The sequence below is a fragment of the Lacerta agilis genome, chromosome 8 (assembly GCF_009819535.1).
Source record: "Lacerta agilis isolate rLacAgi1 chromosome 8, rLacAgi1.pri, whole genome shotgun sequence".
NCBI classification, from domain to species: Eukaryota; Metazoa; Chordata; class Lepidosauria; order Squamata; family Lacertidae; genus Lacerta; species Lacerta agilis.
In genome coordinates, this window is record NC_046319.1 from 11,178,438 (window position 1) to 11,196,342 (window position 17,905).

The following is a 17,905-nucleotide window of genomic DNA, read 5'->3' on the forward strand; positions in this document are numbered from 1 at the left end:
GAGCATCTGTTCTGCATGCAGAAGGTCCCAGGTTCCATCCTCAGCAGCATCTCTAGGTAGGGCAGGGGGAAAAACTCCCCTCCTGAAAAACTGGAAAGCTGCTGCCAGTCAGTGTAGGCAATACTGGGCTAGACAGACCAACAGCCTGACTTGGTTATGTGACAGCTGCCTAGCTTTCTGCATTTCACAATGCAGGGATGCATCTAAGAGTCACCAAAGCAAGTGGAAAGGAAGAAACCAAAGAAACTCTGTTGCATCCAAAGAGCAACAGAATTTCAAAAGCCTCCATTGTTCGGCAAACGTCTCCAAAACTTTTCATTTGGTTGACTGATTTAGCCTGTAGCTCTTTTCAGCAGTCTGAAAAAAAAAAAAAACACAAAAACAACCCTCCCCTCCTCATCAAAGCCAAGATGGGTTATATTTAACCTGAAAAGCTTCAAAAAAACACTCACAAAAATACACTGCACGACATGAAAAAAAAAGTTATGAAGCAAAGTCTGCCCCCACTTTGAGATGGGGATTTGCTTTGATTTCAGCTGCAAAGGCTGAGAGAGAAGCCCCCCACTCCGGTTTCGTCATAATGTCCCCAGCTGAGTTTCAAAGTTGGAACTAGAAACACAAAGATATAAATAGCTCCAGAAACCAAGTATCGAAAATGCCACTTAACTTTCCCCCTGAGGATCTTTTGCTGGCCTCCCCACCCCCGCCGGCCCGCCATTCAGTGAGCTTAGGGTACAAAGACCCCCTTCCCGGCTAAGAGAGGGGAGGCCTCAAAAGCCCTTTGTCTTTGCAGTTAATTAATTGAGGTAATATTGGGTTGAACTCTGCCTCGAAGTCAGGAGGACCCAGCCGAAGAAAGGGGAGAAATGTATTCCAGGCCAGAATATATATATGGTTAAAAAAATGAGGCTTTGGGGTTGTTAGGTTGGCAAAAATCAATGTATGAGGTTTTTGTTTACACACACACACACACCGGTGTGTGTGTGTGTGTGTGTGTGTGTGTGTGTGTGCGTGTGTGTGTATATATATATATACACATATATAACCTTTAAGGACCAAAACTTTTTCAAATGATAGGATCACTAGGGTCATTCTTATCATTCTAGAATTGTAGAGTTGTAAGTGACCCGGAGGATCTTCTAGTCTAGGGTTCCCAAACTTGGGTCTGCAGCTGTTTTTGGACCACAACTCCCATCATCCCTAGCTTGCAGGACCAGTGGTCAGGGATGATGGGGACTGTAGTCCAAAAACAGCTGGAGACCCACGTTTGGGGAATGCCGATCTCATCCAACCACCCTACAATGCAGGAATATGCAGCTGTCCCATCTGGGGATCGAACTTGTGACCTTGTTGTTATCAGCGCCATGCTCTAACACCAAGGGAGCTATGCTGTTGAGTGTTAGCGTTATCTAAGAACATGAGAAGATCGTGCTAGGCCAACAGCCCACCTACTCCAGCATCCTATTTTTCCAGCAGCCAACCAGATGCCCCAATGTGAAGCCCACAGGGGAGACCCCCGAGTGTCACAGCAACTCTCTCCTTCCTGTCGTTTCCAGCAAGTGGTATTTGTTAGTGGAAGATCGTGGAGGCTATTTCTGCCTCCTGTGGGAGCAAGGCCCATAGTTTAACAAAGGGCTTTCTTTTATCTGTCCTGATTCTTCCAACATTCAGCTTCTCTGGATGTCCCTGAATTCTATTGTTATGAGAGAAGGAGTGGGGGGGGGGGACACACCTCTATCTGTTTTCCCCATGCCATGCATCAGTTTATTCACTCCTATCATATCACCCTCTTCCTCACCTTTCCCCCCAAACTAAAACGTTCCAAACGCTGAAACCTTTCCTTATGGTTGCTTCACCCCCTTGCCTCCCCCACCCCGGAAGCTGTTCCAATTCTTCTTCTTTTTTTAATAGAAAATTATTGGATTTTCCAAATTAAATCAATTACAAATACCCATCACCACACACAAAACAACACAATACACCCTTACACACAAAGCAACACAATTATTTAAAAATCCTTCACTTCTTTAAAATCCTAAACTTGGGACTTCCTCATGTCCTCACTTATGCGTTCATTTCCCATCTTCTTCAGCAACTTTGTAACATTGTAAAATCTAATTTCTTACAACTAGTCTTAATCTTACAATTATAATCAACATATCTAAAATCATACAACTTATTCTTATCAATTAAAACATCACATTTCAAATCTTAGCTTCCTATATCCTTTCTTCTCTTAACTCAGTAAAACTGTTGCTCTCGTTACTTCTGATTCCAACTTCAAAAATATATAAATCAACACATATATAAATCAGCTCTTCAAATGTTTAGGGAAGTTTTTAATGTTTAATAGACTATTGCATTTTAATATTCTGTTGGAAGCCACCCAGAGTGGCTGGGGAAACCCAGCCAGATGGGCAGGGTATAAGTAATAAGTAATAAATAATTTATTATTATTATATTATTATTATTATTATTATTATTATTATTATTATTATTATTATTTGATTATATTATCCTATCTGAGGTCAGGTGGGCAGAACAGCATGTTTTTATTATTTATAGATTCGTCAGAGTCGCATGCCGCCCTCCATCTGGGGATCGCAGGGCAGTTCACAACATAAGCAGGCAAAATGAGAACACAAAATACAGAATAAAACAAGGACCAAAACAAACCAATAACCCTCTCCCACAAACACATTTAAAAGGCCCTAGAGTGTTAATCAGCCAAATGCCTAGTTAAGGAGAAACATTTTCACTTGGATCCTAAAGGTGTGTAATGAAAGTGCCAGGCCAGCCTTCCTAGAGAAAACATCCCACAAACAGGGTGCCAATTGCAGAATCATAGAATTGTAGAGTTGGAAGGGACCCCAAGAGTCATCTAGTCTAACCCCCTGCAATGCAGGTCCACCGAAGCCACCTGAGCCTTAGGGGAAAAAACAACAACCCTGAGCTACGTACCCAGTTCTTCAGAGGGAGTGCAATACCAGCATCTTGCTGATCCCAAACTCTGGATAACCCCACTCTGCAGTTTCATGTAGATGTTAAACAACATTGGACCCCGAGGAACCCCACGTTGAAGGCTCCACGGGGCGGAAAAACACCCTCTAAGCTCACCCTCTGGAAATGACCATCCAAGTAGGACCACTGCTAAGTGGTGCCACCCACCTCTATCTCAGAGAACTGCTCCAGAATAGTCAATGGTATCAAAAGTCACCAAGAGGTCAAGAAGAATTAAGAGGAACCCCTTTCCCCTGTCACCATACAGGACGACCATAGCAGTTTCTATGCCAAAAAGTGGTATACAGTATTCCAAACATGGTCACACCATATATTTCTATACTGCCAATATGATATTGGCAGTTATATTTTCAGTTCCTTTCCTAATGCTCCCTAGAATGGAATTTGCCTTTTTCACAGTTGATGCACACTAGGCTGACATTTTCATTGAGCCAACTACTACGACCCCAAGGTCTCGTTCCTGGTCAGACACTACCGCTTCAGACCCCATGAGTATATATGTGGAATTAAGATCTGTTGCCCCAACATGCATCACTTTACACTTCTCTACACTGAATTACATTTGCAATTTCATCACCGATTCGCTCCCTTTGAAGACGTCCTTTTGGAGCTCTTCACAATCTTGTTTGGTTTTAATGACCCTAGACAATTGAGCGTCATCAGCAAACTCAGCTGCCTCCCTGCTCACCCCTAACTCTAGATGTTTTACGAGGAAGTTAAAAAGAACAGCTCCCCGCACAGATCCTTGGGGGAATCCACTTTCTACATGCATGTCTTCATTCGGAGAATGGTACATTTATTCCTGCTCTCTGCTTCCTGCTATTTAACAAATTCCTGACCTCTCCTCTTGTTCCATGTCTACCAAACCTTCTCAGGAGTCTTCAGTGAAGTACATTTTGAAAAAGCTTTTTGAAAGGCCAAGTACACTATGTCAGCTGGAACCCCCCCCCCAATCTATATGCTTGTTGACACTCTCAAAGGACTCTAATAGATTTGTGAGACAGGATCTTCCCTTGCAGAAGCCATGCTGGCTTTGCTTTAGCAAGGCTTGTTCTTCTATATGCTTGAATATTTTATCTTTAACAATACTTTCCACCAGTTTTCCCAGGAGACATTAAGCTAACAAGACTGCAATTTCCAGGATCCCCCCTCAAATCCCTTTTAAAAAAATTGGTGTTGCATTGACTACTTTCTGGTCCTCAGGTGTGGAGGTTCATTGAGGGACAAGTAGGCAAAATAAATGCAGTTTAGCTCTCAGTCTGCTATCTTGATTCAAAATGGCACCCAATTGTATCCAAACACAGATGAAAACCTGTTTACTGATCTCAGGAACCATCATGCAAAATCTAGTTGCCATCTCCTAAGAGGTTTCCATCTTGAGAGTCCCATGGACTGCAAGAAGATCAAACCTATCCATTCTTAAAGAAATCAGCCCTGAGTGCTCACTAGAAGGACAGATCCTGAAGAAGAGGCTCCAGTACTTTGGCCACCTCATGAGAAGAGAAGACTCCCTGGAAAAGACCCTGGTGTTGGGAAAGATGGAGGGCACAAGGAGAAGGGGACGACAGAGGATGAGATGGTTGGACAGTGTTCTCAAAGCTACTAACATGAGTCTGACCAAACTGCGAGAGGCAGTGAAGGATAGGGGTGCCTGGCATGCTCTGGTCCATGGGGTCACAAAGAGTCGGACACGACTGAACGACTGAACAACAACAAGAGGTTTCCAAATGCACAGTGAACAAACAAGCCATTTTTCAGAATATATAGCAAGGGCATCTACTGTATTTCATTTTAAACAGAACTAGCCAAATACAAGTTGAATGGGAAAGACAGAGAGTGGCTCTAAGAGCGATTAGTTTCCCAAATTTACGGATATAACTGGAATCTTGTGGCTGATACACACACCTATTAACTGCACCATCAGCAAAACAGAGAGGTTTAATGGAGGAGGCGAGAATAGTAATTTTACAACAGTGCTTATGGACAGTAACTTATATCCACCCCAGAGATTACCCTTTTGGCTCCGAACCTTCATGCACTTTGGACAAAAACAGTTTTTTTCTCTCTCTTTGAAGTAACAGCACAACACTTCAGACCCCCTGCTTCCGGTGGCTCCATTTCTCATCGTAGACAAACAAACAAACAAATGCATAAATAAATGCATGAACAAAATGACTTGAAAACCTATGTAGTGTTTCTTCACCATGATTTTCCATTGGGGGCTTGCAAACAGCCTCAAGGGCCTTGGGCAACATAGGAAGCTGCTCTCTACTGACCACTGGTCCATCTTGCTCAGTATTGTAGTGTCAGAAGCTCTCTAGAGTTTTCAAGCAGGGTTTCAGACCCTCCAAGTGTCCCTATTTTCCAGGGACTGTCCTGGATTTACAGAAGCTGCCCCGTTTTCTGATTTGATCCTGGAATGTCCTACTTTTCCTTAGGATGTCCCAATTTTCATTGGATAAATGTTGGAGGATACAGTTATCCAACTCCCAAGCCATCTGAAAGCAGCCCTGTATAGGGAATATGTACATGATCATAAGAGATCACCCAGATTGGCACAAGTTCCACAAAGAAAGACAAACCATTTATCACTCTCAACTGGAGCTACTGAAAAAACCGGGGCAGGGGGATAAACATCTGTATAGGGGAGATTTTTTAAAAATGTATAATGTTTTATTATGTTTTTATACATGTTGGAAGCCACCCAGAGTGGATGGGGCAACCCAGTCAGATGGGTGGGTTATAAATAGTAAAGTTGTTGTTGTTATCAAATAAAGGTAAAGGGACCCCGGACCGTTAGGTCCAGTCGCAAACGACTCTGGGGTTGCAGTGCTCATCTCGCTTTACTGGCTGAGGGAGCCGGCGTACAGCTTCCGGGTCATGTGACCAGCATGACTAAGCAGCTTCTGGTGAACCAGAACAGCACATGGAAATGCTGTTTACCTTTCCGCTGGAGCAGTACCTATTTATCTACTTGCACTTCATGCTTTCAAATTGCTAGGGTGGTAGGAGCAGGAACTGAGCAACGGGAGCTCACCCCGTCTTGGGGATTCAAACTGCTGACCCTCTGATCTGCAAGCCCTAGGCTCTGTGGTTTAACCCACAGCGCCACCTGCGTCCCGTTGTTATCAAATAGGATGTCCCTATTTTCATCAGGAAGACGTTGGTGAGTATGGGGTTTTCTTCCAGCCTTTCCTGGAGAGTCTGGGGTTGAACTTGGGACCTTCTGCATGCAAGGCCGACGATCTACCACTGAGCTGCCCAGAAGGTTGAACCAAAACACGCTAAACAATATAAAGAAAAGCACACTGGTGTGGCTTGCGTTGGTTGTTGGCTGTTGATAGGTCTGAGAGGAAGAGGACGATTGGAGGATGTCTCCAAAAGGGACCTCTCGAAGAAAGGAGGAAACCAGACTTATCTGTGGCTGCGGTTCTGATGGCGAACAGGTTCAACCTCCCCCCACCCCACCCCCCACACCAAAAACACAGCCAGGTACCCAGACTCTGCTTTCTGGCAGGGTGCCGCCCCTCCCTGCAAGATTATTCGCTGCTCCAGGCAGTTTGGCGCCGCCATAAGCCTGTGCTCCCTTTGACCCTTCCCGACGCACACAGGAGGCATGTTAAATGCTATTCGGGGATACCACTGGGCGAGTTAATTTGAGCGGTTGTGCCCCAAGCTGGGAATGCTTCTGGTTTTACATTCAATCTCCTTCCTTCCCTCCCCCCTCCCTTCGCCACCACCGCTTTAAAATATATATAGCCTCCTTTTGCCCCTGCAATTTAGCCCTTGCTAAGGTCATCTCTCTGGGGGTACTTGTCGCTTTTTAAAGTGCTAAGTACAGGTTACTAGGGTCATATGTCAAAGATCTCCCTTGAGGAACGTTCAACTTTAGTCAGCCATGAAATAGCTACTGTTCCACGGAGAAGGTTACGGAGGAGGAGGAGGAGGACGAGGAAGGGATGTGTGAATTGTCTTCCTCTTCCTCTTCCTCCTCCTCCGCCCCACCCCCCACCCGCCTGATTGTTCTGGACGCTGGGAGAGGAGAAAGTCTCTCGGTCCAAGGTACGGCCTTCCAACTCATTAGAAAGAAGAAGAAGAAGAAGAGTTTGGATTTGATATCCCGCTTTATCACTACCCAAAGGAGTCTCAAAGCGGCTAACATTCTCCTTTCCCTTCCTCCCCCACAACAAAAACTCTGTGAGGTGAGTGGGGCTGAGAGACTTCAAAGAAGTGTGACTAGCCCAAGGTCACCCAGCAGCTGCATGTGGAGGAGCGGAGACGCGAACCCGGTTCACCAGATTACGAGTCCACCACTCTTAACCACTACACCACACTGGCTCCCCATTGTGGAAACAAGTGCCCTCCCAAAAAGTCCTCTTGCAAACACACACACCCCCCCCCCCCGTACACTTGTAAGAGTCCATTGCATAGGTTCTTCGCAATGTCTCCTCAATAGAGCTCCAGGCTGCATAAATGGGAGATATTTCATTTTGGCTGCACTTAACCCCTGCAAGGTGGGTTAGGCTTAAAAAGGGCTCAACGTGCACACACACACACACAAAAATACCCCAGGGGAACTCAAGGCTGAGCCAAGATCCACGTCCCAGTTGCCTTAATCCCAAATCCAGTGGCTTTATTTATTTATTTATTTATTTATTTATATAAAAAAGGTTTTCGTACTGCTGAGTCATGTGCGTGTGTTTTGCAGCAGGAAAAACCTAAAAACCACACAATAAAACCATTAAAAAAGGTTTAAATAAGACGTCAATTAACCATTGTGAAAGCGTGGTCTGCATAAGCCTGGCAGAATAGAAAAGTTTCCAGCAGGCATTTAAAAGTTAGTCCAGAAGACACCTGCTGAATCTCTGTTGGCAGAGAGAGTCCCACAAGACTGGGCCGGTGACACTAAATCTCAGTTTCTTGTTGCTGTCCAAGGCGCCAACTCGGGGAGCAACCAGTGAGGCTCCTGCAGCAGGAGATCTCAGTGGTTGTGAGGCAAGCCAGGAGAAAAACGGAGGGCAAGTCAAGAGGCAGAATCAAGACAGAAATCACCCTGGAAGGAGGAGGCCAGGAGGGGCAGGGCCTCAGTGCCGCAAGCCAGCATCCACTTTGCTTGGCTCACCAAAACATACCCTTCCCTCCCACCTACCTACAAAAAGAGAACAGATAAGAACAACTTGCTGGCTCAGGTCAAGGGCCTCTCTAAAGCCAGCGTCCTGCTCTCACCGTGGCCAGCCCAACACTTTTGGGAAGCCTGAAAGCTGGACGTGGGCACAACAGCACTCTGCCCACCTGCAATTCCCAGCAAGTGGTCTTCAGAGGCACACCACCTTTGACATCGGAGGCAGAGCATCGCCATCACCAACAAGGATGTCTTCAGAAGGGCATTAGACAAATGGTTGGCGGATGAGGCTTCCCACGACTATTAGCCACAATGGCTATGTTCTACCTGCCCTGTCAGAGGCAGTATATCGGGTACTGAGAATCACAACAAGGGAGAATACTGTTGCATTATTATATATTATTATTTGTTAATTTCTAAACTGCACTTCATCCGAGGGTCGCAGGGTGGTTTACAATAGGAAAACACAAAAATACGTAACATTATTGCAACTGCCAGGTGATGTCTAAGAACCAATTATCTTTGAAACAAAAAATAAAAAAAATCCTTCCAGTAGCACCTTAAAGACCAACTAAGTTTGTTCTTGGTATGAGCTTTCGTGTGCATGCACATTTCTTCAGATATACTGAAATAGAAGTCACCAGATCCTATATACAGTGGTACCCCGGGTTAGGTACTTAATTTGTTCTGGGTTATAGTACGTAACCTGAAAAGGACGTAACCTGAACAATTTGTTCTGTGCGTGCGCAGACCGGAAAAACCCAAAAAACTGTGAAAAACGCTCTGCGTATGCGCAAATCACGCACGCGTCAGGTTGCGCTTCCGGGTTAGCCCAGTTCGTAACCCGAAAAGTATGCAACCTGGAGCGTACGTAACCCGAGGTACCACTGTATAGTGAGAGGGTGGGGAAGGGTATTACTCAGAAGGGTGGTGAGAATGGGTCAATGGCTGATTGGTGAGGTAAACCTATTGACGACTGTTAACGACTGCAATTGGCCTTGCAGGAAAAAGCAAGGTGTGAGACGGCTAAAAATAGCTTTGTCATGTATAATTAGATAAGAATCCAATGTCTCTTTTCATACCAGGTCTCTCTATGGTTTTAAGTTTGGTGATAAGTTGCAATTCAGCAACTTCTCTTTCCAGTCTATTTCTGAAATTCCTTTGTAATAAGACAACTACTTTGAGATCTTGTATAGAATGTCCTGGGAGACTGAAGTGTTTCTCCTACTGGTTTCTCTGTCTTGTGATCCCTGAGGTCAGATTTGTGTGCATTTATCCTTTGGCGTAGGGTTTGGCCTGTTTGTCCAATATAGAGAGCAGAAGGGAACTGTTGGCATTTGATGGCATACACAGTGTTAGAAGATGAACAATTAAATAGTCCTGAGATGGTATGCTTGATGTTGTTGGGGCCAGTAATGGTGTTGTCCGGGTGTATGTGGCAGCAAAATTGGCATCTGGGTTTATTGCAGGCTCTGGTACCAGTGTCCATGTTAAGTCTGGTTGTTGTATTATTGTGGGTGAGGAGTTGTTTAAGATTGTCGACAGGTTTACCTCACTTATCAGCGATTGACCCATTCCTACCACCCTTCTGAGTAATACCCCTCCCCACCCTCTCACTATATATAGGATCTGGTGACTTCTATTTCAGTGTATCTGAAGAAGTGTGCATGCACACGAAAGCTCATACCATAAGGTGCTACTGGAAGGATTTTTTTTTTATTTTGTTTCGACTATGGCAGACCAACACAGCTACCTACCTGTAACTGGAACCAGTTATCTTGACTACAAAAGCCTACGCTGTTACGAATGTTGACTGAACTTGGGGAAAAAACAGGCTCATTCCATCTGTAGCCCATGTATAACCATCAAGTAAATTGGCCCAGGTCGCAGCAAGAATCCCAAGCACACTTCCTTGAAAGCGGAATCAATGGACGTTTCTTGAGAGGAGAGGTGGAACATAGGAACACAGGGAGCTGCCTTTATCCATACATCTAGTTCAGTAGTGTCAACAACGCAACAACTCTCCAGGATTTCAGAATAGGCTCCTTCCCTGCCCTATTCAAAAACCTGAAGGTTTTGGTTCATCTCCATTTACCATTTTTCCAATTTCAACTGTTTGCTACACCTGTTTACTTTAAAAAAATAAAAAAGAAGACGTACTCACACACACAAAAATGCTTGCATTTCCATGTCCATTTGCACAATTCCTGCAAGCCATTTCCCCTAATATTCCTTGCATCTTATTTTCACCAATATATGCATTTTCACGCATGCTCTCCCCTAACAGAAATTGTCCTCCTCCTTTTCGGCTTGGAGAACTGTAGCACAAAATTTGAAAAAGTGAAAAATTCAATAGGAACAGCTGCTTTTCGGTACGTCTATTGTTCCGGGGGAAGTGTGTGGACCCACATCCAGATCCTCACCTGACCAAATTCCTTCCCTCTTTCCTACTTCTGAGTAAGCACACCCAGGACTAGCGACTGTACAGAGGGCGAAAAGCAACACTTTAGAGTCTAAAGGCTGCACTGGCATGATAGTTGACTCCATTTTTGTGATGTCCCCTTAACTCAGGGGTAGGCAACCTAAGGCCCGTGAGCCAGATGCGGCCCAATTGCCTTCTCAATCCGGCCCGTGGACGGTCCGGGAATCAGCATGTTTTTACATGAGTAGAAAGTGTCCTTTTATTTAAAATGCATCTCTGAGTTATTTGTGTGGCCTGCCTGGTGTTTTTACTTGAGGAGAATGCGTGCTTTTATTTAAAATGCATCTCTGGCTTATTTGTGGGGCATAGGAATTTGTTCATTTCCCCTCCCAAAAAATATACGGTAGTCCAGCCCACCACATGGTCTGAGGGATGGTGGACAGGTCCATGGCTGAAAAAGTTTGCTGACCCCTGCCTTAACTGTTGAGCAAAAGCCAGTTCCAGAACCATAGTGGAATATACCTGTAGCTCAAGTTTAGCACACATTTCCATATAATTTGCAAGTGGCTTTTTTGCCTGGAAGCATAGCACAAAAGTTTTTTTTCTGCAAGCATAACACAGAAATGAGCACTGAAGTCAGGTTGCCTTGGCAGAGCTGTCCATTCTCCTTCCCTGACTTTCCCCGGACTATTAATTTCCGCATTACATTTGAACTTCCACACAAAATAAGAGCCACAAAACAGAACATCGCCTGAGTTCCGTGCTCATTTCTGTGTGTGGTTTGTTTCACGGCGGAGGCAGAGAAATGAGTACTGTACTCAACTTCTGCTGTATATTCCACCACTCCAGAAGCGACTTTTCCACCATGCGGGAGCTCAAACATCGCGCGGAACAGTCAGGGGGGAAGTTGTGAAAACGGAACAAACCGCTGTGTGAATGCAGCCCGAAACTTCTTCAAATATCCACAAAGACACCAAATCGCCGGTCGGCAACCCTCGTCCCCACCGATCTTTGATTTCTTTTTACAAACACACACATTGAATCTGTTCCGTTGGTTGGACTTTCAGGGCCTGATGGGGACCATATGGTGGAAGCTACTTTGCCTGGGGGGTGGGGGGGTTTGAAGAGCATGTTGAAGAGGGTGGAGCCCGGGGTGGAAAACACGGTGAAGGAAAACGCCGTTTATTCTCTCTTCCCTTGCAGATGTACATTAATGCAGAAAGGGCGGCGGGGGGACGGGGGACGGGACGGACGGACGAAAGAGAGAACAGAGCTTTTGGGGTCTGGAGAGGAGCGGGGGAGAGAAAGAGGGAAAATGACACTCCCCTCTTTTAACACACTGTTGTCTGAAGCCCGCCGTCGTCACTCCAAAGAACCCCCCCCATTGAAAACTAGTCAGGCATCCCCCTTTAAGCGAGACAATGGGAGCCTAGTCTATAAAACCGACAGGCCCATTGCAGCCCAGCCTTTACAGCCTTTGTCTTCGCCCCTCTTAATAAACTTTTTCGGAGAGTTAATCAATCCAGTTGAATAGCTGATGCTCTCATTGTCAGGGACGAACAGAAGGGCTGGGGGTGGTGTTTTTTTTTTAGTTCCCCCTTTTTTTTGAAGGGGGTGGGGAGAAGAGGAGGAGGACAGAGGAAAGATTTCTATAACAAGAGTTTCAGGACTTGAAAAGGCACCGAAACCCCTTAAAAAAAATGAAAAGACGAAAGGAAGAGGTCTACTCCTAACTGAAGCACGAACTTTTCACCGTCAAAGGATGGAACCAGTGGAATCAACCCCTCTTTTTTCAAAATCCAAAAGGAGGTTTTAACTTAAAAAAAATAATCCAATATGATTCAAAAGCAGGGGTGGGAATTGTAGCTCAAAACAGATTCAGGAAGGTGTTTTTCGTTTTACAAACGGCAGGCAAAATTACTCAAGTTATCAACTTTTTCTTAACTGTCTTTCCTCCAGCTCAGCCTACTCCTCTATTTTTCTTCAGTGCATTCAGGGGTGGGGGGAAGATAACTAAACATTTATCATTCCTATATAGCCAAGGGTGGGTGGGTGGGGAGTCACCAACATGACTCTTATAAAAATATATTTTTCTCTATTTTGCATTCTGTGGCTCTTTTCGTATGTGACGTTTCAACCTTGCAGGGTATTTTCTTCTCTGTAATTTGAACAAATTATATGAACAAATTATATGAACAACAACAATGTCTTCGTAGGTCTGGTCCACTGGCAGTCCCCCCACCCCCCCCGGTAACGCAAGTGGAAAATTCCAGACCAATCCTCCCTCGATGCTAAAAATAACGACTGCAAAGAAGTAAATCCTACGGATTTTGGCTAAACTCCCCAATGAACTACTCTTAGGTTCAAAGCCTTTCACGTCTCTCGTGAAAACTAACAAAACGGGCAACAAAACAGCACAGATCCAATAGCCTTCGTTACATATATTTAGGCGCCAGGCAAAAACATTCCTCTTCTCCCAGGCCTTTGACTCATTAAACAATCTACTAGTATTACAGCCTTTTAAACTGCATTGCTATTGTTTGTTACTACGTTGTGTATTTTTGTGTTTTTATATTGTGAACCGCTCTGTGATCTTCAGGTGAAGGGCAGTATAGAAATTTAATAAATAATAAAAGGCAATAAATAATAATAATAGCCTCCCTGGAATGCACACAATTCAACTCAGTGGGGTGAAGCGTGTCCTGGGCTCAGATTCTGTCCATTTCAAAGGAGGGGAGGTTCTGCAAGTTTCCTGCAAAAGTGCTGCTGCAAGGATGGCGATGAAGTCCCTTTGCATCTTGAGCGCCGAAGTTTAAAAGAAGGAGAGAGTGGCTTTCAAAACCGAGCGTGTGTTTGAGCCAACAATGGCCTCTGCCCTCCAACTTGGCAAGCAGGAAAGGATTTGTGCAGGGAAACAGTCCAAGGTTTTTGAGATTTGGAGGGATCTCAGAAAGTTTGCCCCCCAACCCCTGTTGCCATATCAACAACAGGAAAATTGGTCGAAATGTTCCCAGTCACATCGCTGACCACAGAGATGGCACCTATGCCTCTGTTAAGGCCAGAGGTTTTTTTTCTCAGAAAAGCAGATGACGGTTTCTGCCTTCATTTGCCTGCCCACACTCATCTGAAGCAGGTGACCCCAAACCTTGCTCCATGACAGCATTCAGTGCTGAGATGGTGGATGTGGCAAACTGATCATAAATAGAAACATCTCTCTCTTGTAAAAACCCAAACCCAAACATTGCTATTCTGTTGACGTAAGAGAGGTGTCAAGAGATATACACACAAAGTGTTGCCTCCAGCTAAGGTTAAAGGATGCTCTGAACATCCCAGGATCTGTCCCCAGCTGAATCTCCAGGTCAAGCTGGGAGAAACTCTGTGTCCAAAACCCTGGAGAGCCTCTGCCAGTCGGTACAGACAGAATTGAGCTAGATGGACCAGTGGTCTGACTATAAGCCAGCCTTTTCTGCTCCTAAGCTTTATTCAGAATACTGTAGATCCAAGTAATTGAAAAGGCCTTAACCTAGACAGTTTTGTCTCAGGTCAGCAGGGAATCCTGACTTTAAGGAACAAGATGAAGCTGCAATGGTGCCAGAAGTTATTTAGATACCCCGGATTTACAGTTGGGCAAATCTGTACAACTTGCTTGTTTTCAGTTTCTCAATTTTCCAAGCCTAGGTACTGTCCTCCACTGTTCATCAGTTTGTTTGTTTGTTTGTTTGTTTTTAATTAAACAAAGTCCCTCTGAAAATTCATCAGTATTTTGCTGCAAACTTTCTAACATGCACATTTTTAATTGAAATTTTGCCCTAATATGTTTTTCCCTTTCCCCCCTTTTTTTTGCAAAGCAAATTCCCCAAACCACTGCACTTTAAAAAAATGCAATCTTTGCACACATCACCAAGCTGGAAAGCGGGGAAGTTCTCCGAATCCAGGGAAGTACAAATTTCAAAGGACAGCTGTGTTTCAGTTGGGGGGAGTTGTTTCAGGAAAATTAGTTCCTGAGACACCTTAAAATGTGAGCTGAGCTGAATTTCTCTCCCATCCATACTTGAGATGAATTTGCAAACTGGGGTACTCTATTTAATCAACCTTCCTCATATCTACCACGGTCCTCCCTTCCAACTCTACAATTCTATGATCTACTTTTAAAAACCTCCCCTTTTATCCACTGCCCCATCAAACCCACATTTCTCTCTCTCTCTCTTTCTCTTTCTCAGCTATAAAAAACCCTCCCCTTTTAATTCATCACCCCACCAAATCCACAGCAATTATTATTTTTGCACTTTTTTTTTTTTTTAAACCCAGATCTTCAACATTGGCTTTCCCACTTCCTGAGCTGGCCGAGCGATTCCCCCAGTGACTCTGGTTCAGTGCTTGAAGGCCCTAATGAGTGTTGACAAGTTTAATGAGTTTGTTTTAAAAGAGGAAAAAACTGAGCTGGTTGAGATTTCCGAGTCAAATCCATTAGGGCGACCCATCCAAAATACACTGACAGCTTTGCCGAAACACAGACTTAATTGAGCGTTCTGTCTTGGGGTTTTGGCTGCTCGAATCCAGGCTCATCCTGGCCATGCCGGGGTGGGGGGGTGGGGTGGAAGGGGATCTCTGATCGGTGTGCTAGCCTCAAAACCTCAGCTCTCCCATATTTCAACTGCAGAGCAAAAAGGGGTCTCCCCCTCTGTGCCTTGAAGGAGGTAATGGATCCAAGCATGGATATTATGTGCATCCACACACGCACACAACTTTCTCCCCTTTCCATTCATTTATTGCATTCATTTTCCACCTCTTCATCCAAGCAGCTCAAGACAGCACGCGTGGTTCTCCCGCTCCTGGTTTAATCCCCAAAACAACCCTGTGAGGTAGGTTAGGCTGTGGCCCACAAGGTCACCTCATGTGCCAAGTGGCGACTTGGACCTGGGTGTCTCCCAGGTCCTAGCCTGGCACGCTAACCACTACACACCATGCTGTCTCACTATTGGGGGCTACTCCACACACCCATGTGCTCTTCCAGCACATTATGTTCGCTTGCCCCTTGTTCAACGTGCCACGGGCAAATTTGTTGGGATCAATCATACAGAAACTAGAGGGCACCCCACCAGAATTCCACCTCGCCCAAATCTTGCAGGATAAGGATACTCATACGACCCTGAAAGTGGCAAGGTTCCTGGTCGCTGTCCTTACCCAAAAGCGATGCCAAGGAGCACTACAAGCTAGCTAAGGCTTAGTATGCCCTTCTATTTTATTGTATTTTATTGTTACTGTGGTGTTTTAGCGGCTGTTGTTCCCACTTGCACAAGTTGTTATCTATGTGTTTTTTACTTGTATGGGCCTATGGCCGTATATAAAATTCTATTCTATTCATGTGCTCTTCCACCTTGGTTCTCTTAACTTAATCCGTTCAACTCCCGAAACCGTTCGAAAACTAAGGCACGGCGGCTTCCGATTGGCTGCAGGAGCTTCCTGAACTCAAACGCAAGCTGCATCGGATGTTCGGCTTCCAAAAAACATCCGCACACCGGAAAACTTATTTCCGGGTTCGCAGCATTCAGTAGCCAATTTGTTCGGCAACTAAGCCGTTCGGGAACCAAGGTACCACTGTACAGAGAAAGTGTCCTCCCACCAGTGACACACTCCCCCCTTTCTAAGCTCTGAAAGTTCATATTAAAATGGCACTTGGGGTCAGATAATTAAAGCGATTGGAGGGGAGAATCATTACCCATCCAAGGCGTTGGGGGGTGGCGGCAATTGGCCCCTATGCAGTGAAAACTCTCATTTAACAATGGATGTTGATGGAGCAGTTGGATCCCCTTCCAGTTCTACAATTCTATGACCTTTCAGCATTTATTTGTTTAAGTTAAATCGTTTAAGGTGGTCAGTTTAAGGGGAAGGCATGTGAGTAAGAGGTAAGGAACAACACTGCAGCGTGTGCACTGTTAATTTATTTTATTTAGCCCTTTGCCATCCAGATTCCAGGACTTTAACATGGACAAATCCCTAAAATACAACACACTTTGGCAGAGACACACCATGTACCGGTATTTGAAGCACATCCAGTATACATCTAAAGCACACAGCTCCCCCCTGCCGCCGCTGCCAAGAAACCTGGGAACTGTAGGACTTCTGGGAAATGATTTATAATGAGATGGAAAAAATGTTGAAATATACATTTGTTTAAAAAAACCCAGAAGCCCTTCTATTGGGTATTGTGGGTACAGAAATTCATAAGAATGATAAAATAACTGTTTTTATATGCGATAACTGCAGCAAGGATACTATTAGCCCAAAGATGGAAACAAGAAGAAATACCAACTAAAGAAGAGTGGCAAGAGAAACTGATGGACTATGCCGAGATGGCGAGACTAACAGGGAAAATTCGGAACCAACAGGACCAGACTTTCCTAAAGGGATGGAAGAAGTTTTCGACATATCTGGAAAGCAATTGTAATCAATTGACATCGCTTGTAGGGTTAAGATAAGTTTTGCAAGGAGTAATTTATAAATTATCGTGAAGAGAATTAAGAATAGATGTATTGCAAATTTGAGTTTATAGCAATAACTATAGTAACATAATGCATAATTAGAAAGACTTTAGAAAACAATCAGTCAAGGTTGAAGGAAGTCTCAGGCAGGGATACCCAAAAAAATCCGAAATGATGCTTAAAAGGATGTTATGCTGGAAAATATATGTAAAAACTAATAAAAAATTATTATTATTATTTTTAAAAAGGAAACATGGGAAATGTAGTTTCCTCCTCACAGAGGTGCAGTTCCCACTACCCTTAAAAACTGCAGTTCCCGGGATTCTCCGGGCAGCAGGGGGCGATGGGGTAGGGTGGGGGGATATATGGTGTGTACATAGCCTATGTATCAGCCCAGTCACCCAATGGAGCCAATGGTCAGCAATGATTAATGGCATTGCAGCACATCTGGAGAGCCACTCCTGCTATCCTCCTAGAAGTTTGGGTGAGCTCAGCAAACCAAGAAACGATGGACTGGAGAAATCCACTGTGGAGGCGGCTATGAATGGCCACTGGCCGCAAGGTGTTTAGCTCTGCCTCCACATTCTTCTGCCAACGAATACCAGCCGTGGGAAACTGCAAGGGGAGAGAGCTGCGGTACGAACGCCATTTTCAATGTATCAATCGCTCAGTTTGTGGGGCACTGCAAAACGCGGGGTTTTTGCTGCAAAACAACTGCAACAGTTTGGCAGGATCTCAAATATGGGGGTTTGTAATTAATGTTCAGTACAAAGCCTATGTTTGATGGTGTATCAATTGCTCATTTCCTAGGGCGCTGCAAAATGCAGGGTTTACGCTGCAGCAAAACCGCAAGACTTT

General features: G+C 44.7%; 1 protein-coding gene across 4 annotated transcripts in view; it reads right to left on the bottom strand.

Annotated features, from left to right (window-relative positions):
• Nucleotides 1-17,905, bottom strand: part of PAX7 (paired box 7) — a 151,049-nt gene that overhangs the window by 84,571 nt on the left and 48,573 nt on the right. The gene's annotated exons all lie outside the window — the stretch shown is intronic.